The following is a 21,966-nucleotide window of genomic DNA, read 5'->3' as shown; positions in this document are numbered from 1 at the left end:
AAGTAGTTTTTGTAATTCAGCTCGATCGGTCTTGCGGGGATCGGATTTGAAGGTTCTGGAAACTAAGTTCTACGGAATCGTAAAAGAGATTGGTGACTTGTTTGTTTTATCTCTGTTCAAGAACTGTTCTTGAGATTCTGAAGCCACCCAGATTGTAAATCTCAGTTGTGTCAAGATTGCATTTACTGATCAAGGGTCTCTTATTTTGGCTCTTAGACTGGGGTTGAAAATTGAATATGAACTGATCCATGTCTTTGAATTTAAGAAAATCCCGAGATGCTGTAACGATTGCCAGTCTCCTGAACATCTAATTGTTAACTGTCCTAGTACCTGCTGTAAATGTGCTAGATACTCTGGTCCTCATGAGTATTGCAAAGACACCCCATATCTAAGGCATTCAATAGTTCAAGCTTGGTATGCTCTTAGTCAACTTGGTTTGAATGCATCTGTGATTCTGGTTTTGACGTTTTGGTATTCAAATTGTTATTTAAGATTAAAGTCAGGGAATGGTGATTTTTCGTACATATACCAGTCAAGCGTGGAATTAGAAAGGGGGGGGGGTCTTTCTCCTCATATCTTCAATGCTTATATTGAAAATATTTTGTCTGGTATACGTAGTTCTTGTTTCACAGGATTCAAAGACTTATCATACATATATTATGCTGACGACTTGCTTCTGATTACCCTAACTGAGGCCGGTTTAGCGCATTCTGTCCGATTCGTCGCTGATGCATTTGCAAGAATTGGATTACTGCTAAATTTAGATAAATGTGAATTTCTTATATTTAATGGGGTTAGTTTGTCTCATCCTTTGAGTTGCAGATCTTTCTCCGTATCACAGGTCACTTCTTTCGATGGCTTGGAATTTCTGTTTTCAATTCTCTAGTTTTCTTTCATTTTCAGAAAATTTGGGATATTGAATTTAAGCTTAAACTGGAGTACTCTAAAATTTTTGGAAATCGCGGACATTTCCGACAACAAGCCCTTACAAAGCTATATTCGAGTTTCTGCGACCATTATGTATTATTTTGTGCTGGGTTTTATATGCTTCTGAATAAAGGTGACGTAAAGAGGGTCAAGACGGACTACTATATTTACCTTACTTTAATATATCTTACTTTATTTACCACGATTATTTCGGAACCGAAGGTTAATTAGTAAAAATCAGGCAACGGATATTGTTCTCTCAGTGGAAAAACTAAGTTCAACATTAATTGACGAAGCACCAATCCTTCTTGGTCCTAACATTTATCTTATCCGACTCTTTTGCTAAACTGTAATTTCCTTTTCTTGTATTTTGTTTTTTCTCCTTGTACTCCACTTTTTCCATTTTTTAAGTGGGTATGAAATAAATTATTATTATCATATGAACCAACAGTTTTGCCCCGTGGTAGGCTAAGACGTCCATCACTATCGTTGAAATAAACTATTTTACTGAGATATTAGAGGTTTCACATTGCAATGGGGAAATGTGTAATTGCTTTTCAACATTTGGGGTAAACATTACGCTGTCTCTGTAAGCAACAAAAGGGCCCGAAAGGCTCGATAATTTGATAATTTGAATTGTTTTAAAACAATAAACTTGGATACAGGTTTGCTTTGCTATTTATGCCATGTCCCGACATAATTACATCAAATTTCATATTCGAGACGACTAAATTTCTAAAATATTCTTTCCTTAAGATTTTTCTCAACTGAAAGGCAGAATGCTACATTTATTTACCTTACTAATGGTAGAGTATCCCCACTCAAAGATTTCACGGTTCGAATAGATGGTTAAAAATGTCGACAAACAATTTCTGGAAATATCTGAAATATTTATTGTTTAATAAAATCCTTTGATACGATCTACCAAGAAAACTTTTAACAAAATGTGGTCTGCTATTTCAGCATTCCACATAAACGGTAAAAGAACTCAACTCAATTTTATTTCCAGGTAACGCAACAAAACAAATATATTCATTGCAATTCGAAGGAGGTTTCTTGACTTTATTTTCAGGCTTGCAACTTATCTCTCCTGGGTTCTAAATGACTTATTTTCTTTTCAATGGGGATTGGAGATGTTATTTTGCCTGCATAATATCCAAATTTCTGGTGTATTATTCACGCTGACATTTGCCAGCAATATCTTCTAAGATGTCTATATTTTCACATTTAGTACAAATTGGGGGGTTCCGGCAATATATTTTAAAATATCCAGGTTTTCCACAGTTAAGACATTTCTTTAGGGTGCAATTACAATTTCCTGTGTTTTCAAATTGTACTCTAGAGGTAACCTCCAACAGGTACGACTCTAGTTTGGCATTGTGGAAAGGACATACATGCACGGAGAGGTGTAGCATAAATAGGAGACAGCAACAACGGCAATCAAAGGGGTAAAATTAACCTAGACTTGGCTGCCCACTCAATTGGACAATCTGTCTTGGCTTTTTTCTACAATTGGCCATGACTTTGACTTTTCCCACAACTATTCCCTCTTTTAAATTAAAAAATCAACGGTTCTCCGAGGGAAGTCTTACTACCCAATTCAACCACTGCTGCTCCCAAAGACATGTCCAAGTCGTCCCAATACATTAAATCAATAAAAGTTCAGATCTTTTTGCAAGCACTTATAGTTAATCTTTATCATCCGTTTACTTAGCTTATTGTATTGCTCTTCTTCCGATCGAAGTAAGCATACCAATTTTAAAAATATCAATAATTACGTCGTCTGCTACTACACCAGGAGAATTTTGTGCATAGTCAAGTGCCTTTCCCCTAATTAGGGAGTAGAACTGATGTACTAGTTCAGAAGGTCTTTGATTCTCGGATAAAAGTTCTTAAAGTTTTTGTGTAGATTGTTTTTAATTTAAAAACGATTCTTTTAGATGTCATTTTACATGGTCTAGATTTCTAATTTTAAAAACATCTAGACTTGTTACAAATCTTTGAATTTCTCCACGTGTATAGCAAATCGCTTGATTAATCATAGCAGGATCACTCTTTTCCAAACTCCTTTGGATTTGATTAAAAGTTGTAATCAAAGATTGAATTTCATTTGGGTATGTTAGTAACGAGACGGGGGGGGGGGGTGCTTGTTCTATTAGCAAGTTTTGAAGTCCATTTGCTATAGGGCTGTCACTATATGGCTCTTCTAAAGCGCCCATTCTTTTACTAAAGACTGTGCACTCTGGTCTAATCTTTTTTCTTTAGCTTTTTCTAGAACAATTTTCTAATTCTCTGATCCAATTTTTACTAAAACTCATGATGGTTCTTTCTTTATGAGGTCTTAGCGTAGGAAACGTTTTAAATCTTAAAGAATTATAAGTAACTACAATGAATTAATTTAAAAGTTGTGTAAGGATTACTTCAATAACACAATTTAAATTAACCCTAAACGTTAGAAGTTTGATCTCACAGTTTAAAAGATGATTAACCTAGGGTACTAGGGTACTAGTGCTCTAAAGAATTAACCTATAGATGATACGGATATTGGAACTGGTAACAAAGTGAAAGAAAATTCTAGAATGGTAAATAGTGTAAAAATTTATCCTAAAATGGACACTGTTTCAAACCCTTCCTTCACTTCTACGTTAGAAACAACCACTGAACAAACTGAACACACACCTTCTAAAGGGAAAGAGGACAAATTTGACCAAGATTTTGTAGATTTATTTATCTTCCCCCACTTAAACAAAAGTTGCAACGGACTTGGAGTACCGCTGTTACCAATTTTGATATTATCCTCTTCTAGGGCCAGAAACTAAGTTTTGTTGCTGTCTTAATAGACTTTGTCTAACTTTTCTCTATAAATCCTCCTTTTAAACGTTTTAATCTCTATTTATAAATTTATTTACTGTGAGTTCTTAAGGAACCAGTCAATCAATTGTTAGCACTTTTAACGGAAGGAAATTAGTTTGAATCGGCTCCCAAAATTCGGTGACAACTCGATTTATTATTAAACTTGATACAAGAGGACAAAGCGTTTTAATTCGTGTGGTTATATAAAGCCTTCTCCAATAATTCTCTTCTGATTGGTTTAGTCTAATATGGTGTGTGTCTGCAGATCCAAGGGCGCTGTTTCCACTGTCAGAGGGTCGCCACCAAGAAAAAAGGGTATATTTTAAGCTTAGGACTACTGAGATTCTAATTGAATAAGTTGTACTTGAAATTGTACTTGAAAACAAATAGGTAATATATTCTGAGTGCTTGCTTCTTCTGCCGAATTTATGAAGTCGATACTACTGTGCAGTTGCCAAATGTAAATATCTGTAACACCAAAGAATACGCGAGTTTAGCTGTTTTTCACGCATTTCCAGAGGTAGTCTATGCACAAGAGAACCAAAATTTGGGCTTTCATTGGTATTTCTAATCCCCACACCTTTGTAATTAGCAATAGCGTTACTTTGTGAAAATTTAGGCTTTGGTAACACGTATTTTTCAAAATTTAGCTGAGGATTTTTTTTCAAAGACAATAACAAAGAGATTTTCAATGAAAAAAAATTGCATTTTTGCTCTAGGAGGGGGAACTTTGCGGACACATATCACCCTGCCTCCCAATTGATACCCCTGGTAAGTGGTTTAATTTTTAACATTTTTCTGATACGGGGGGGAGGGTTGCCCAGTTAACCACCCGTTGCTTGCCCGAATTTTTCCAGTGACTTCTTCTATTACTTTCAGTGGATTTGTAAATAGAGTTCTGTTTCAGCGATTAGTTTCAAAATTTGTTCACGTTCACTGCGTAAGATCTAAGAAAAAAATTATTAATTAAGTTTAATTTTACCAGTTTTACAGTGTTATGTTTTGATTTGAATAAGTTGATTTACTAATTAAACTTAAAATATTTCATAATAGTTAAATTATACTAATAAAATTTAGGGATAGGAAGATTGGATAAAATCAATCGACACAAGAAGCAGCGCTTCCAGGATATGAAACAAGAGCTGAGTCGGATAAAAAATTATTGCTTGGGGCGCACGACCGAAATTTGGGCTTTCCAATAGTATTTCTAATCTCCCACCTCTGTATTTAGCAGTAGCGTCAATTGGTAAAAATTTAAGGATTGGCAACATGTATTTTTCAAAATTTTGGGGAGGAATTTGTCGTTATCTTCAATTTTTTCAATGAAAATAACAAAAGGATATTTTTTAATTACCACCCTACACCCCCCCCCAAAAAAAAAAATACAACCCAAAATGTATTATTTTAGTTCAGCTATTTTTTGCGTATTTTCAGAGATAGTCTCTGCGGCAAAAACAAAACAAAATTTGGGCTTCCCACTGGTATTTCTAGTCTCCTCACCTTTGTAATTAGCAGTAGCGTCAATTTGTGAAAATTTTGGGGTTGGTAACACAAATTTTTCAAAATTTAGGGGAAGATTTTGTAGTTTCCTTTGATTAGTTCAATGAAAATAACAAAAAGGGATTTTTCAATGAAAATCCCCCCCCCAACCCCTAAAATGTATTTTTTTACTCTAGGAGGGGGAAATTTACGGACACATATCACGCTGCCTCCCAATTGACACCACTGGTAAGTGGTTTAACTTTGGACCTTTTTCTGATACGGTGGAGGGAGTGTTCGTCCAATTAACCACCCCTGGTGTATCGATTAAAAAAATGATTAAAAAAATGAATTTTCGCAACAAGAAAAATTGTGTTGAAAATAAACATAAGCTTCAGTTTGCGCAAAAGCATAATGAACAACTAGTACTCTATTTTAAAGCTTTTATCTAACTTTATGTTATTAAGTAATTTACATAATTTTATCTTATTATGCAATATTTTATTTTCAACCTATCCTGATTAGAGGATAAAATTGTCCAAAGATAAAATCTTCAAAGAAGACGAAGTACCCGATAAATCCAGAATACAAAGAAGAATATCCATTGATATCCCGAATACTTGGTGTTCATCATGTATGTTACGTCTTAAGGTCGTATCTCAAATATTCAGAATTCTTAAATATTGTCAAAAAATAGTTTGCTTTTTTGACGAATATTTTGGTCAAAAAAACCAAAAAAAATCTATATGTGGTTTTTATTTCGAACCTGCATCATTTATTAGCAATTACAGTTTTTTTTCGAAATTTATATAAGTTTATATTCGCCATAAACTCTTACCATCAGGATTACTTGAATTAATAGTTACCATTTCTGAATCAGCTTCAAATGATGATTATGTGAATAGATTTCCGTTGAGCTTAATCCAACAGCTTAGCAAACATTTTTTTTTACAATTACCTCAAACGCGTGTAAAGATCAAATGAGACCTTGAGGTCACTTACCCTGTAATGATCCCTCTATAGATTAATCTGAACGACATCTCATGAAAAAATAAAAATAAAAAATCAACTGAGGCATGTATTATAATGGTTACAATGTGACTTAATAAAAATTTACTGACCCTCTCTCCCTAATAGCTGGTGTAGAAAGATCCAACTATGTAGATATCCGACTATAGTCTTAAATGAATCTATCTGTTCAAATAGTTTTTTTGTAACAATCCCTCGTTTTATTTGGACTTAGCATATATTTTGTGACGGACTTGTCGCTACTATATGTTCACAGGAACTAACAGATTTAGTTTTCTGTATTCTCAAATGACGAGCTATCGTTAAATCTGCTTGATAGTGAAAATTGACCAATTTTGCTCAGTTGACCTTGTTTGAACTTTTCACTAGACCTTGTTTAGACCATTCTGATATTTTGCAGCAACAGAGTTATTAATTGTATGTTCAATCGCTTTTTCACCTGTAGTTGAGGTTTTAATCGTTAAATCATTAACTAGATTTTAAATTGTTATTCGTTAGTCGTTTCAACGAGTTTAGGCAGTTTTACACAAACATTCTATTCGTATGCTTACCGTTTGGTTGTTCTTTTGTATTTAGTTTTGCTTCTAACCGTTAAATCGTTAAGTGGGTTTAAATTGTTAAAATTTTCTCTCTACTTTAGTACTTATCTACTCTCTACTCTCTACTTTAGTAGAGAGTAGCCCGAGGCTCCTCAAAATATTATCTACTCAAAAAAAGAGAAAAGCGTTATGAGTCTACTGCTCTTTAGGGGACTCCCCCAAACCACCCAGCATGTCCCCAGGTGGCGATAGGGGAACGCTCTATAGAGATGTAGGTACCCCCATAGGAGGCGCGGACCAAGGGGGACCTTGTCCCTGGTTGTATTTTTAAGCATCTTCTAACCACTTAAAAATCTTATATAAAATATTCCATATATTTTGTTGACAAGCTGGAAAATCATAAGTATAACAGGAAAAAACTATCTTATCTAGTTTTGATGCAGTTTCCATGTTTACATCAAGTGATGTCCTTAAATGTGAACAAGCCTTACAAAGAAAATTTTACAAAAAGAAATAATTCTGCTTGGTTAGATTATAAAACCTTGGAAATTGACACAATAATGACGCTTGTGTCTCTTTATAACAACTTCACTTTATATTTTATGTTCTAAGAAATATTTTTCCTTCAGATCAAGAGCCCACCCATGGGCACTGTTTTGTCTCCTTTTTTGGCAAATTTTTAAATGGATTTCATAGAAAAATATGCTTGAATAGTTTCCCTGTAAAATTCTCTCTCTGGTTCCGCTTCGTTGATGATATTCTTGTTGTTTAGGAATATGTTTTCTGCTAGAGAATATTTTTAACAAATCTAATAGAAGTTTGGGAATCTAAAGTAAAATATTTCAAGTTAGCTGACAATTCTTTTTGCCATCCAAACAATTACCTGCTAGCGAATATTGTCGGTAAACAATTAGGCGGTGGTAAAACCCCTTAAGTGTAATGTGACTAAGTAAATCTTTTCGATCAAATAAGTTTAATAATGACCAAACTCTAATTTACCAAACCTCTGGCTTGGCAAAATAATACAAACTAGGTTATTTTTGGGTTAAGGTACCAAGTGAGCAATCACTCTCAAACTACCGATCCTACGAGAGAACCTTATGTGAAGTAAAATCATGATAAATTTCATGTAAACGTGCTTTAACTCTTTTGACATACAATTAATTATTCTGTTGCAGCAAAATAACAGAGTGGCCCAAACAAGGTCAATTGAAAAGCCAAACAAGGTCAACTGAACCAAATTGGTCAGTTTTAGCTATCAAGCGAATTCAACGATAGCTCGTCATTTAAAACAACAAAAGACTATATCTCTCGGTTCTTGTAAACATATAGTAGTGACAAGTCTGTCACAAAATATGGGTGAAGTTCTAACAAACCGGGGGATTGTTACAAAAAAAATAATTATTTGAGCTGATCGATTATTTTAAGATTTTAGTCGAATATCTACATTATTACATCTTTCTACACCAGCTATCGGGAAAAGAAGGTCATTGAAGTTTTATTCAGTGACATTGTAGCCTTTAAAATACATGCCTAAGTCAAGTTTTTATTTTATTTTTTATGAGAGGTTGTTCGGATTAATCTGAAGAGGGATCATTAGGCGGTAAGTGATCTAAAGGTCCACTGTGATATTAAGACTCTTTTGAGGTAATTGTAAAAAAAAGAAAAACGTTTGCTAAGCTGTTTTTGTTAAGCGCAATGAAAAAATTCGAAAATTTTATCTTTGGATCATTTTATCCCACTAATCAGGATAAGTTAAATAAAATATTACATGATAAAATTAAATTAAATAATATACATAAATTACTTATTAGTATAAAGTTAAATAAAAGCGTTTAAAAAAAGTACTAACTATACAATATGCTTTTGCGCAAACCGGACCTTATTTTTACTGTCAACACAATGTGTCTTGTTGCAAAAAAACGTTTTTTATCGTTTTTTACGAAATCAATGAGCCAGGGGTGGTTCACGGGGCACCCCGCCCCCCAACAGAAAAAAGTTCCAAAGCTAAACCACTTACCACTGGTGTCAATTGGGAGGAGGGGTGATATGTCTCCACAAAGTTCCCCCTTCTTGAGTAAATATTTTTTTTGGGGGGGGTCATTGAAAAATATCTTTTTGTTATTGTCATTACAAAAATGAAGAACACGACAAATTCCTCCCCTAAATTTTGAAAAATTCATATTGCCTATGGCTAAATTTTTGCGAATGGACGATACTGCTAATTACAAAGGTTAGGATTACAAATACCAATGGAAAACCCAAATCTTAGTCGTGCACCCCAAACAATATTTTGTATCCTACCCTGTTCTTGTTTCATACCCTGGAAGCCCTGCTTCTTGTGTCAATTGATTTTATGCAATCTTCCTATCCCTAAATTTTATTAGTAGAATCTAACTATTATGAATTATTTTAAGTTTAAGTAGTAAATTAATTAATTATAATAAAAACAGTACACTGTAAAACTGTTAAATTTAATGTAATTAATCCTTTCTTTTCTTAGATTTTAAGCAGTTAACGTGAATGAATTTTGAAACTAATCACTGAAACAGAACACTATTTACAAATTCCTGAACTGAAAGGCTGCCATTGGATTTGCTGAATTGATTCTCTTACAGAAGATGGAGAAGCTCACAGGACTTTGTAATAAAAACATTGTATGACTAATTAATTAATTTATCGAAATTAATTTATTCATTAGCACCATATCTTTTTTTTGACTGAAGGGGATTTGATTACTTGGAGGATCACCCTATCTCCTCCATTATACACTCTTTTTGTTTTTGGGGCCAAATTATTCAGAATTGATTAAGTGCTCTTTTGATAATCTGTAGAGCCTGGATAAAAGATCCAAATGAATGACAGAAAACTCAAAGTCCAAAATTACTTTCATTGAAATCTTGGAAAAAACTTTTAACCACTCCCGTTTTTTTTACATAGATACATTTAGTTTAAGAAAAAAATTATCATTAGGAGGAGTGACTATTATTTTTATTAAACAAAGCAGATTTAAACAGCTAAAATTCAGCAAAGGGCAGTCCATAAAAACGCTCTAGAATACAATTTAGGGGAAAGCTCAAAATTTTCGATACAGGGGACGTAAAATTTCATTATCTTTCTCAAACAAATTTCTTATTCAAATGATAGACTCTCATAGCTCTATCACAGATCCGCCAATCAGTTATACAAACAGGGAAAGGGAGACTTGGTACCCAGGACCCTTCCTATTGAAATATTAAATTTTTCCATTACTATGGGTATTTCTTATTCAGATTATACAAAAGTCTTTATTTTTATCCCCTCCCCGAAAGGAAATTCCTTTGTAGATGTCTGCCCTCCATCATTTTTTAAGTATAAAAGTTGGAAAGTTGTGATTAACCCCTGAAATTAACCCTAAACTATTCCTTTGAAAATCGTCTCCTGTGTCTTTACTACCCTTAACTTTTGCACTGTTCTTATTAGGGCTACTTGTTATTTCTTTTTCATATCCTAAATCTTGACTTTGTTTTAAATATTTTGCTCTCTCATATGGGCTGTTTCCAAGTTAGCCAAAACGACTTAGTGTTTGTACTATTACACTTCCTTTGAGCTCCGCGCAACGCCCATATTCTGTTGCTTCCCTTTCTTTGGTGTGAACTGTTCAACTGGATGTTCACTATGCTTTGTTTGATTGAATCTGCTTGGCTTGAAACTGAGTTTTCCTTTTGAACAAAGTGATTACAAAACTCCAAGGCAGACGATTTATATGGAAAGTACAAGTAACAGCCACGTGCTCTGAAATTTACTTTGTTATGGGGGGGGGGGAGTACTATTCTAAAAAAATATGAAAGTGTCAAGGAGCATACCCCCTCTCTTAAGTTGATCATTTGCTATAAATACCAGTCTTTATTTAGAATTCCTGTGTCAGATGGAGAATGTTATAATCATTGGTTATTTCAGGTGTTTTGACCAGTAAAAACAAAGTCTTTCACTTGGCTTTTATTTCTGTCTTCAAATTTTTATCTAGAAGGAGGGTATGGATTGATCAGCACTGTTGTATTATATGTGCATGCAGTTCAAAACAAGCCGTCGCTGCATTTTATTGTGGTGTCGAGGGTTGCCATCTTTATTGTTTTATCACTGTTTCTAGTGATTTTTTATATTGCCTTAAAAAGGTATTTATAAAAAAAAATAACTTTTCAACTATTACCAGTAAAAATCATTAAATATTATCAAAAAAGTAATTATTATCAGCACATAAATGACAAGACTATTGACAAAATCACTAAATCAAACAAAGAATCACTAAAAATGAAAATCACTATAGAATCACTTTTTTGGCACCAAAAACTGCATCTTTGGTAACCCTGGCCAGGAGTCACTCCTAGAGGATGCAAACTATTGATGGTAGTATATATATTGTATGTTAACTGTGCATTAAAAAGTTCAACAAAAACTGCATCTTTGGTAACCCTGGCCAGGAGTCACTCCTAGAGGATGCAAAATATTGATGGTAGTATATATATTGTATTGTATATATATATATATATATATATATATATATATATATATATATATATATATATATATATATATATATATATATATATATATATATATATATATATATATTCATTAGTAGGAAAATTGTAGATGACAGCAATGTATTTCCGCTGGCTTCGCAGCTATACAAAATTAAAACATCAAATTTAAAATTATTTTTGTGTAGGATAGACATTTGCAGCTAAGAACACCGTACCAGAAATAGTTTTCTTATCGGGACAGAAGAGGGGAGGAGTCAGGTTTCATTCGATAGAATTCAGTGACGATGTCATACGTTATTTTCTCTTTTTGTTCAACAAATAATCTATAATATAGGATTAGAAAATATAAGATTGAAAATAAAAATGAAAAATTTGAAGAATTATTGTTCTCCTGTGTTTTAACTTTTCTTTTCCTAGTAATTCTTTTAAATCAAAATGGACAAATGTAAAGTTAAATAATCATCCAACCGTAAAATTATCACAAACCATGATGAATAAATGATGGAAAATTCAAAAAAAAAGGAAATTACAACAAATAACCGAGCCAAGTCAACCGAGTCCCAGGAATTCTTTTAGACTAAAATGGACAAAACTAAAGTCAAATAATCTTCCAATCGTAAATTTATCACAAACCACGATCAATAAATGATGGAAAATTGAGACAAAAAGAAGTTACAAAAGACAACTGAGTCAGATTCAAAAGAAGTAGAAATTAACACAAGTAGGGCTGACACACCCCATTCCTTCTGAAGGCCAGAATATAATTTGAACTAAGCTAAAAAAAGAATCTGGATTGAAAGTTAAAATACTTATACTTATACTTACTCCTTAAAGTCTTAATCTTGATTTATTAAATTTAAAAAACTGAAAACATTTAAAATGCTCTTTTTTAGGAAAATTTAAATTATGTCCTGGCCTTCACAAGGCTTGGTGGCTGTCGGCCCTGCTCGTGTTGATTTCTACACGTTTTGAGTTTGACTCGGTTATTCATTGTAATTCCCATTCATTTCGGATTTCTTTCATTTATTGATGGTGAATTGTGGTAGTTTAAGCCATGGAAGAATATTTGACTTTATTTCAACTCTTTTTTGGTGTAATAGAACTCTTTATTTTTCTTTGAAAAACTTGTTTTCTCAAAAAGGTTTTCAAATCGATTCTTCTAGGTTTGTCATCTCTAACGTTGGGTGTAGGTCCCGTCGGTGGGGCATAGCAATTTTCGGTAGGTCATGGGAAGGACCTGGCTATTCTTTAGAGCCTTAATAAAAAAAACAACAACATTTTTTTCGAATGAAATCACAATAATATGCATTTAAAAAGCAAAAGAGATACATGATAGTATTATAATGACATCATTCATTATAGATAATATGTTATATTCAAACGTTACTTTTCATTAGGTACGCCTAAGTATGCCATAAAGTATGCCTAGAGGCCGGCTAAAAAAATTATACCTAGTATAGCTTTTTAAGGATCCTTCAGGCAATACATGTAAAACTTTCAATAAAAATTTTTAAATATTACAAAGGGGGCAATAGGATTTTTGGAATACCAAGATGGGGTATGCCCCAAAAACGGTTGGGAACCACTGCTCTAAACTGTGGCCAGTCTTTGTCTCCCGAAAAATACCTCCCCTCAGAAAACACTCCCCAGAATATACCTCATGAGGAAAATACCCCTTCCCATGGAAGGAGCCCCCTCCCTGCTGAAAATACCACCTGTTGAAAATCCTTAATCGGAACCTCCCTGAAAACTACTGCCTCTCCCCCCGTGACTGGATGATCTCCAATCAATTCCAAGTTATAAGAAAGGACTCTCAGTATCAATTTTTGATCTAATGAGCACCAACTAGAACTAATGGGGTCAAAAGTTCTTACTTTCGCAATAACAGCGTAAGCCAGAAATGTTCCATGAAATAATAACTGAGAACATAGCAATTTCGAATTTCTGATTCAAAAACAGAAATCCTTGTTAGGGGCCTAAGAACTATACATCTATTTCTAACTTCAACTCCCATTCATCCCTCCCTTAGAACTAATTCTGAATTTATGCGATGGCTCAATGAGAGCAGGAGCCCCTTGATATTAAAATGCAACTTTAAACGAAAGACCTTCCCTCCCAAATTAGAAAACAATCAGAGAATATTGTAGATGTTTTAGTGTCATTTTATCCTTTGTAATTTTTGCGATGTCCATTGCCTGAAAAACTAGAATCTCTTAATAATTGTTAGATTCATAGAAAACCATAAGAAAACTCCATTTTATAACATAGGAAATCAACAATCTCTTACTACTTGTTAAGCAACACGCTGTTTAATCAATGTATATACAGCATAAATAATGTACATACTGTCTCTTCAAAGTTTTTCAATCAAGGCAGTTACCACAACAGAAAACTCCAAAAGCTATAAAATCATTCAATGATACTTATTTTAAGCTGATTTTTAATGTTTTGTAAGCAGATATACTAGAATATTTTATGGGACTGCCATTTATTGAACTTTAAAGGAAAAATTCTACTCAATTCAAGAAAAAAAAATCTACGCTTTTTTGTGTTGTAACTTTTAATAAGTCTCAATATTTATGTCTGTAATAAAACTGAAGACGTTGAATGTGTTTTTCCAAGAATTCATGGGATATTAGGTGTTAATTTGCTGTTTTTCTTTTTGCATTTCTTATCTAAGCTTTACAAATATGACAAGACACACAATCAATTCTGAATAGTTTGGTCACACAAATAAAAAAACATGTAATAGACGAAATAGGATGATCCTTTAAGGTATTGAACGACCTTCACCGACCTACTTCCCAGTGTAAAGGAAGAAACTTTTCATTGTCTTGTTAATAAACAACAAAGAGAGATAAAACTCTACAAAAAGAAAACTTCAAACGAGACGACGGCCATTAGAGATGAAATACTAAAACAACACGTTTTAGTCTTTCCTCTCTACTGGCCGTCGTCTCGTTTGAAGTTTTCTTTTTGTAGAGTTTTATCTCTCTTTGTTGTTTATTGTCATGTCTGGCCAGTTCGGCTTAAGAACTTTCATTATGTCTTGTTTTCTTCTATTTATAAACCCTGAATGGCTTTTAATTCAAGGAACCTTTAAATCTCTAGTATTCTGGGCTAATCGAAAAAGGAAGATAAGCCATAGAGAACTATATAAGAATAGGTTAGCCATAGAAGACAAAAGCTTCATAGATAGTGAATTTTATATACAGTTTTACAACAGCTGTATTTAAATATATCCCACTATTAATATCGCACTAATATATAATAATATCCCACAAATATAATAAATAATATCCCAATATTTTCTTTGCTGGAGGGTTTGCAGCACTACTTGAGAAGGAGAGGACAAATGTAAGGAGAGCAAAGTTTATAAAAGCCTCTATCAATTGTCAATGGTTATCGATTTATGGTTTATAATAGCCTATATAACAATGGTTCGCATAAATATGCTAGTAGTTGACTCAAAAGTGAATCCTATAAGTCTTATAAACGAAAAAAACAAAACAATCAATAACAACATTGCGTTGAAATAGGAAATGGTTCAGTTCAAAAAATAACTTTCGGTAATAAATTAATAGAAATTTACATTTGACAAAAAATGAAAAAGGCCTGTATAGTCAAAATTTCAGTGTCAAGTAATTAGTGTTTCATTTAAAATTTATCATTAATAATTTATAATGTTTAAATGTTTCATTAATAATTATGTTTCATTAATTTATAATTAATGTTTTCATTATTTAATTATAATTAATTATAATATCAAAATTAATTATAATCAATTTTAAATTTATAATTTAAATCAATGTTTGATTAATTTATAATAATTTAAATGTTTCATTAATCATTTATATCCCAAAGATATGTAAATGTTTATCATATGCAATCTTGCTTTAAAAGTATTAACAAAATCACGCAACATAAAATAAACAGTATTAACTCTTATCAAAAAATAAGGTTATCACTTACAATCTTGCATTGAAATTACATCACAAAATAAACAGTTTTATTTTTGTTCTTTAGAAGGAAGTATCCGGCAATATTAAATAGATAAACTGTGAGTTCAATTTTTGCCTATTTTAGTTTAAATATAAAAAAAGGATCAAGTGATATGCATTTGAAAATTGATCTACTCCAGAAAACCATGGTCAGACACAAGTGTTATTTTTTTGTAGCAATACTGATAAAATTTTCTGCAAAAGCCTAACACAAAGGAATTATAGTTTTAGTTTCGCTAAGCCAGCCATATTTTTTTATATCCCATTAAGCTAAGAGCCAAATAAAATCTGACCATTGGTTAACACAATCTCCTGAAACGTATTTTGTTTATGAGTTTGCGAAAGTATCCCTTAGAAAGATCATTTCAAAGCATACACACTACTGGCCTAATAATAAAGAGCTCTAATAATAAGTTTGTTTATTAATAAAAATGCTTGCACAAAAAAGTCTTTTCTCGTTTTTGGCTATGTCAATACTAGCCGTTTTGGTTAAAGCGAGATAGATACTTACGAGCAAAATTGTAGGATTACGAGGGAATTACTATAAAAATTGAGTCCCAGGCTATTTTTCAGGAGGTTATTCTATGCCAGGTGTAATATCCTTTTTAACTCTCAACCTTACTTTTTTGGTAAAATTCTATTCTGGGTCATATTTCAGATGTTTACTCTCTGCATAGTGTAAAATCCATTTTTACTCTTAACCATATTTTTTCAGCAGTACCCCAGGCCTCTTTTCAGAGGGTTACTTTGTGCATGGCGTAAACTAATTTTCAAACTCAATTTTTCCATTTTGGCAAGACTTTTTCCAATGCCACTTTCCAGAGGGTTACTCTCTGCATGGTTTAAACTCCGTTTTTACTCTAAAGCTCACTTTGCAGCAGAATCCCGGGCTGCTTTTCTGGTTGTTACCCTCTCCATGGCATAAACTCCTTAACCACTCTAAACTTGACATTTTTCGGCAGAATTGCTTCTTAGGCTACTTTTCCTAAGGTCTGCAAGGTTTTGTAATCTGCATGGCGTGAATACTCTTTTTTTCTCAACCTCACTTTTTCGACAGGATTACATCCTAGGCCGTTGTTCAGGGTGTTACTCCCTGGATGGCGCAAACTCCTTTTCACTCTCAAATTTTACTTTTTGGACGAATTACATCCTGGGAGCTTTTTATTGGGTTACTCTTGGCATGGCTTACACTGACAAAAATTGTGAACAAGAGAAAAAATAAGAACATAAGAACAACTTATGCAAGTTTTTCAGTCAACACCTCCGCTTGACTCTCCTTATTGCAGAACAATATTGATAAAATATAAAAGAAACAAACCTAAAAATAAATACAGAGTCAAAATAAGATGACCCTTTGAGAGTAACAGTGAATGGGTAAATTAATAATATAAAAGACTAAATGACATTTCACAATTTCATCCTGTATAAAGTATTCTTAAAGGCTAATCGCTTGCCATGTTGGGTATTATCAAAGATTCTATTCAATTGCGGAACATAATTTTGTTAACGGATATAAAAACGATCGGAGTTTGTAATTTCATCATGAATGGGGCTTAGAAAATTATTTCCATTATTTCTACTGAGGGTGACTTCTATGTGAATGTACTTCTTTATTTTAACTCCCTCCTTGAAACCTTGGATGATATCTTTAACATGGATAATAATAGAGGTAATATTCAACAAAATGAAATAGTTTGGGTTGCCATACACACAATGAGCCAAGGTGGAATTGAGAGTCTCAGGCCTTTAGCATAACCCCATTGCTTTTTGATTAAGGAAGTGTCTTCCAATAGCCTCTCCCCTAATTGCTGTTGGGTTCTACTTACAAAAAACAAACAGCCAAAAGCACAGGGAACTCTAAAAACACCACTTCCCAGAATGGGGCTGGTTTTATCTTTGTCGCTGATGAAAAATCTCTGTATTGTTTTTTGATTTTTTAAATATGACATTAAGGTTAAGATCTTGTAGGATTCTTCCCAGTTTGTCAATCAATTTTGAAACATAAGATAGAACAGTGAAAAATTTCTTGTCATCCACCAAGAGATCACTGGCACTTAATGTTAATTTTTAATTTTTCCACTGGCTGTTACTTTCCTCGGTTTCTATCTTCACCATATTTTTATGTTTTGTCATGATTAGCCAGTTGGGTCTTCACAATTTTTCATAGGATAATAATGGAGTTTTCATGACATTTTAAAGGAAAATAGGGGAATCCTCACAAAATTGTGTAGGAAGATAGGAAAGTTTTCACAACATTGTATTGCGCTAAAGAGGAGTCCTCACTACATTATATTAAAGCACGGGAATATTCTCGAAACATTGTATTAGAGCATATGGATACAGTGTATAGGCTTATAGAAAAAATATAGGGACATGTTGACATTTTGTAGGAGTAAAAAACCCTGACTTCTAGTTCTGCGGGAATCCTTCTAGGGATCAAACAGTTCGTGGTAACGAACAATAGTAAGGAGCTACCCGGCTCAATAGTAACCAAAACTCTAAAAAAAAATGGAATTTTGATACCAATAGTTACATCAAAAGAATCGCATTTTAATGCTAACTTTAAATATATAAGTTTCATCAAGATCAGTTATACCCATCAAAAGTTACGAGCCTGAGAAAATTTGCCTCATTTTAGAAAATAGGGAAAACACCCCCTAAAAGTCATACTATCTTAACGAAATTCACACCATCAGATTCAGTGTATCAGAACCTTATTGTTGAAGTTTCAAGCTCCTATCTACAAAAATGTGGCATTTTCCATTTTTTGCCAGAAGACAGATCACAGATGCGTCTTTATTTGTTTGTTTTTTTTGTTGTTTTTTTCCCCAGGGGTGATCGTATCGACTGTGGCGTATCGGTGGCTCATTCTAACGGAAATAAAAAGTTCTAGTGCCCGTTTTAAGTGACCGAAAAAATTGGAGGGTATCTGGGCCCCCTCCCACGTTCTTTTTTTCCCAAAAGTCACCGGATCAAAATTCTGAGATAGCCATTTTATTCACCATAGTCGAAAAACCTAATAACTATGTCTTTATGGACGACTTAGTCCCCTGCAGTCCCAGTGGGAGGGGGCTGCAAGTTACAAACTTTGACCTGTGTTTACATATAGTAATGGTTACTGGGAAGTGTACAGGCGTTATCAAGGGCATTTTTGGCTTAGGGGGGAGAATTGAGGGGGAAGGGTACGTGGGGGGATATTTCCATGGAGAAACTTATCATGGGGGAAGAGAGTTTCACTGAAGGGGGCGCAGGATTTTCTAGTATTATTTGAAAAAGCAATGAAAAAATAAATTTGAAAAGTTTTTTCATCATCAGCATTAAAACTTGAAATGAACAAAAACTACTACGCATATGAGGGGTTTACCTCCTCGTTATACCTCACTCTTTACGCTAACATATTTCTTAGTAATTTTAACTATTTATTCTACGGCCTTTGTGATTCAGAGGTCATTCTTCAGGAATTGGGACAAAATCTAAGCTTTAGTGTAAAGAGCGAGGTATCGACGAGGGTTGAACTCCCTCATATACGCAATAAAAACATACGAATATAGAAGGTCGTTACGTAAGTTAATTCGTAAGTTACGTGTATTTCTTACCAATGAAAACGTTTGTAAAAAATTAAAAGTTCTAGTTGCTTTTTTAAGTAATCAAAAAATTGGAGCGCTACTAGGCCTCCTCCCTCACTCGTTTTTTCTCAAAATCTTCCAATTAAGTGCAATTATTGAATATGCAAATTTTGTTTTTATTATCTATGTGCGGAGAGCCAAGATCAAAACATGCATTAATTCAAAAACGCCCTGAAAATAAATAAGAAAAAAACAAGTTTTTTCAATGAAAGTAAGGAGCAGCATTAAAACTTAAAACGAACAGAAATTACTCCGTATATGAAAGGGGCTTTTCCTCCCCAACGTCCCACTCTCTACGCTAAAGTTTTTACGCTAAAGATTTTACCTAATAGGTGACACCAAGCTTGCATCAGTCCTTGAGGAAAAGAACTTGGGTGTCACTGTTGGAAATGAGCTCAAGTTCTGCAAGCAAACCATGTCCTGGGGCTTAAAAAATGAATGTTCACCACCAAGAGGCTGAGTGTGGTAAAAAAAATGTACAAAGCAAAAATCCAATCACACCTGGGGTTTAGCATGACCCTGGTCTCTCCTCAGTTGAAGATTGGCAAGAAGGCATTTGTGAGTGCTCAAAAAAGGGCAACAAAGCTCATTCCAGTATTGCAAGAGGAATCCTATGAGATTGTCTCATCTCACTTGGACTCCCAAGTTTAGAGTACTGTAGAAAAAGAGGATATGCAATAAGAGCTCACTAGAAAATGACCTCTCAAGTTTTTCACAGTTGCTCTAAAACACCAAAAAAGGAAATCACAAGAAGATATAAGTATCCATTGCACAAAGCATGAGCAGTGATTTGCAGTCAATTCTGTTCCAATGTGGAACAGAATCTCTCAGGTTGCTATTTATCCCCAAAACTTTAAAGAAAAGAGTCAATCAAGACTGGAGCAATGCTGAGCAGAGGCAAAATAGGGAGGGCTGACCACAGTCTTACCACATGACCAGTAAAATTCTTTACAGGGGTTCAACACCAGCCTCTCTTACTGAAAACCCAATTTAAGTTAAGGTAGAATTTAAGCCTGATTAACAGGCTTGTTCATAAATGACTCTTTTATTACCGGTTTGGAACCGGGGTAATCATATATTTTGCTTTGCGGAGTAATGCATATACTATTAAATTAATATCATTGAAGGTACATAATAAACATTGGGCATCCTTGCCCTGGGGTCATAAATACAGGTAAGGGAAGAAGGAAACTCCTTAGGAGTATTTAATAAATTTTTGAAACCACTTATATTTATATACTATTCACCAAAAACAAGAGCTAAAAGCTAATATGGCACTTGTGACGAGGTCAAGAAGAGACAAGAGCTCATATGTTATAAGCTCTAGCAAAATTCTAAGAGCCAACAGATTGCTTTAAAAGGAAAATCAGAGGCTTGATGCCGGTCGGTATTTAAAATAAGAGCTCTGAGTCACGAGGTCCTTCTAAATACCAAAATTCATTAAGACCCGATCTCCCACTCGTAAGTTAAAAATACCTCATTTTTCTCATTTTTTAAATTAAAAGTCCCTCCACTTCCCCCCCCCACAGATGGTTGAATCGGATAAGTGAATATTTCTAATTTAATCTGGTCTGGTACTCATTTTTTCTATTTTTCAGAATTAACCCTCCCCTCAACCTCCTCAAAGAGAGCGGGCCCGTTCCGGTAATGTCAATCACATATCTTGGACTTCTGCTTATTTTTCCCACCAAGTTTCATCCCGATCCCTCCATTCTAAGCGTTTTCCAAGATTTTAGGTCCCTCCAAACTCCCATCAATATAACCGGATCTGGTAGGGATTTAAAATAAGAGTTCTAAGGCACGATATCCTACTAAATGTTCGTTTTAAGTTTTAATGCCACTCCTAACTTTCAATTGAAAAAACTTTTTCATGTTTATTTTTTCATTGTTCTTTTATAGTAATGTTAGAAAATCCTGCGCCCTTTTCATTGAGTTTCTCTTCCCCATGACATATTCCTCCAAGGAAGGATCCTTCCATATAGCTCCTCCCCTCAACCCAACCCCACAAACCAAAAGAATCCCCCTGAAAACATCTGAACACTTCTCAATAACCATTACTGTATGTAAACACTGGTAAAAGTTTGTAACTTGCAGCCCCTCCCCCAAGAACTGCGGGGGAGTAAGTCATCCCCAAAGACATACTTGTTATAGTTTTCGACTATGCAAAACAAAATGGCTATCTCAAAATTTTGATCCGTTGACTTTGGGAAAAAATGAGCGTGGGAGGGGGCCTAGGTGCACTCCAATTTTTTAGTCCCTTAAAAAGGGCACTATACCTTTTATTTCCATTAGAATGAGCCCTCTTGCGATATTTTAGGACCATTTGGTCGATACGATGACCCCTGGTAAAAAGAAAAAAAAACAACAAAAAACAACAAAAAAATTAACACGCACCCGTGATCTGTCTTCTGGCAAAAAATACGAACTGTGATCAAACGAACTGTTTGATTATATGTTTCTTGAACTGTCTTAGAGACTACAAATAAAATCAGAATGTGTATGATATGTAATGATATCAGTTCATGAATGAATGATAATAAGTTTAAGGTTTGTTTTGCTGTAATTTTTGTTTTAATTTTAAATGCTGTAATAACCAGAACTGAAAATATTTGTCATATTATTCGTTATCAATGAAGCACCAATGACGGAGTAGGCTTTGAACTTTACAGTTAAGGAAGGTGGTAGTATCCAAACTCTTGTTTGTAGGGAAACTGTATTTGTCTTGAACAGTCTTGGAAAGAATTAATAAAAATAAACTTAATATTTCATATATAATGATACTAATTGCTGAAAGCTTATCACTTCGAAAATAAATTCTACTTTAATTTTTATGTTTATTTTCAATGTTGTAATAAGTAAAAAAGAAAATATTTGTGATATAATTCGTTTTCAGTAAAGTGCCAATGACGCAGTAAATTTTTGACTTTTAGAGTGAGAGAAGGAGGCAAAATCCAACCTCTTGTTTGTAGTGATTGCTTGATTTGCTTGA

The 21,966-nt window shown here is 33.8% G+C and overlaps 2 protein-coding genes across 3 annotated transcripts in view; both read left to right on the top strand.

Moving 5' to 3' along the window:
* Window positions 1-21,966, top strand: part of LOC136040238 (uncharacterized) — a 218,125-nt gene that overhangs the window by 82,571 nt on the left and 113,588 nt on the right.
* The window catches only part of LOC136040235 (ubiquitin carboxyl-terminal hydrolase 4-like), a 61,398-nt gene continuing 54,796 nt past the window's right edge, over window positions 15,365-21,966 (top strand). The window contains exon 1 of one of the 2 annotated variants that reach the window (XM_065724437.1): window positions 15,365-15,410. The gene's annotated coding sequence lies outside the window, so the exon portion shown is untranslated. The remainder of the gene's footprint in view (window positions 15,411-21,966) is intronic. The other variant, XM_065724436.1, reaches the window with a different exon arrangement.

Source organism: Artemia franciscana, chromosome 20 (genome assembly GCF_032884065.1).
Source record: "Artemia franciscana chromosome 20, ASM3288406v1, whole genome shotgun sequence".
NCBI lineage: Eukaryota > Metazoa > Arthropoda > Branchiopoda > Anostraca > Artemiidae > Artemia > Artemia franciscana.
Note: the sequence above shows the minus strand (reverse complement) of the source record. Positions and strands in the feature narration are given on the sequence as shown.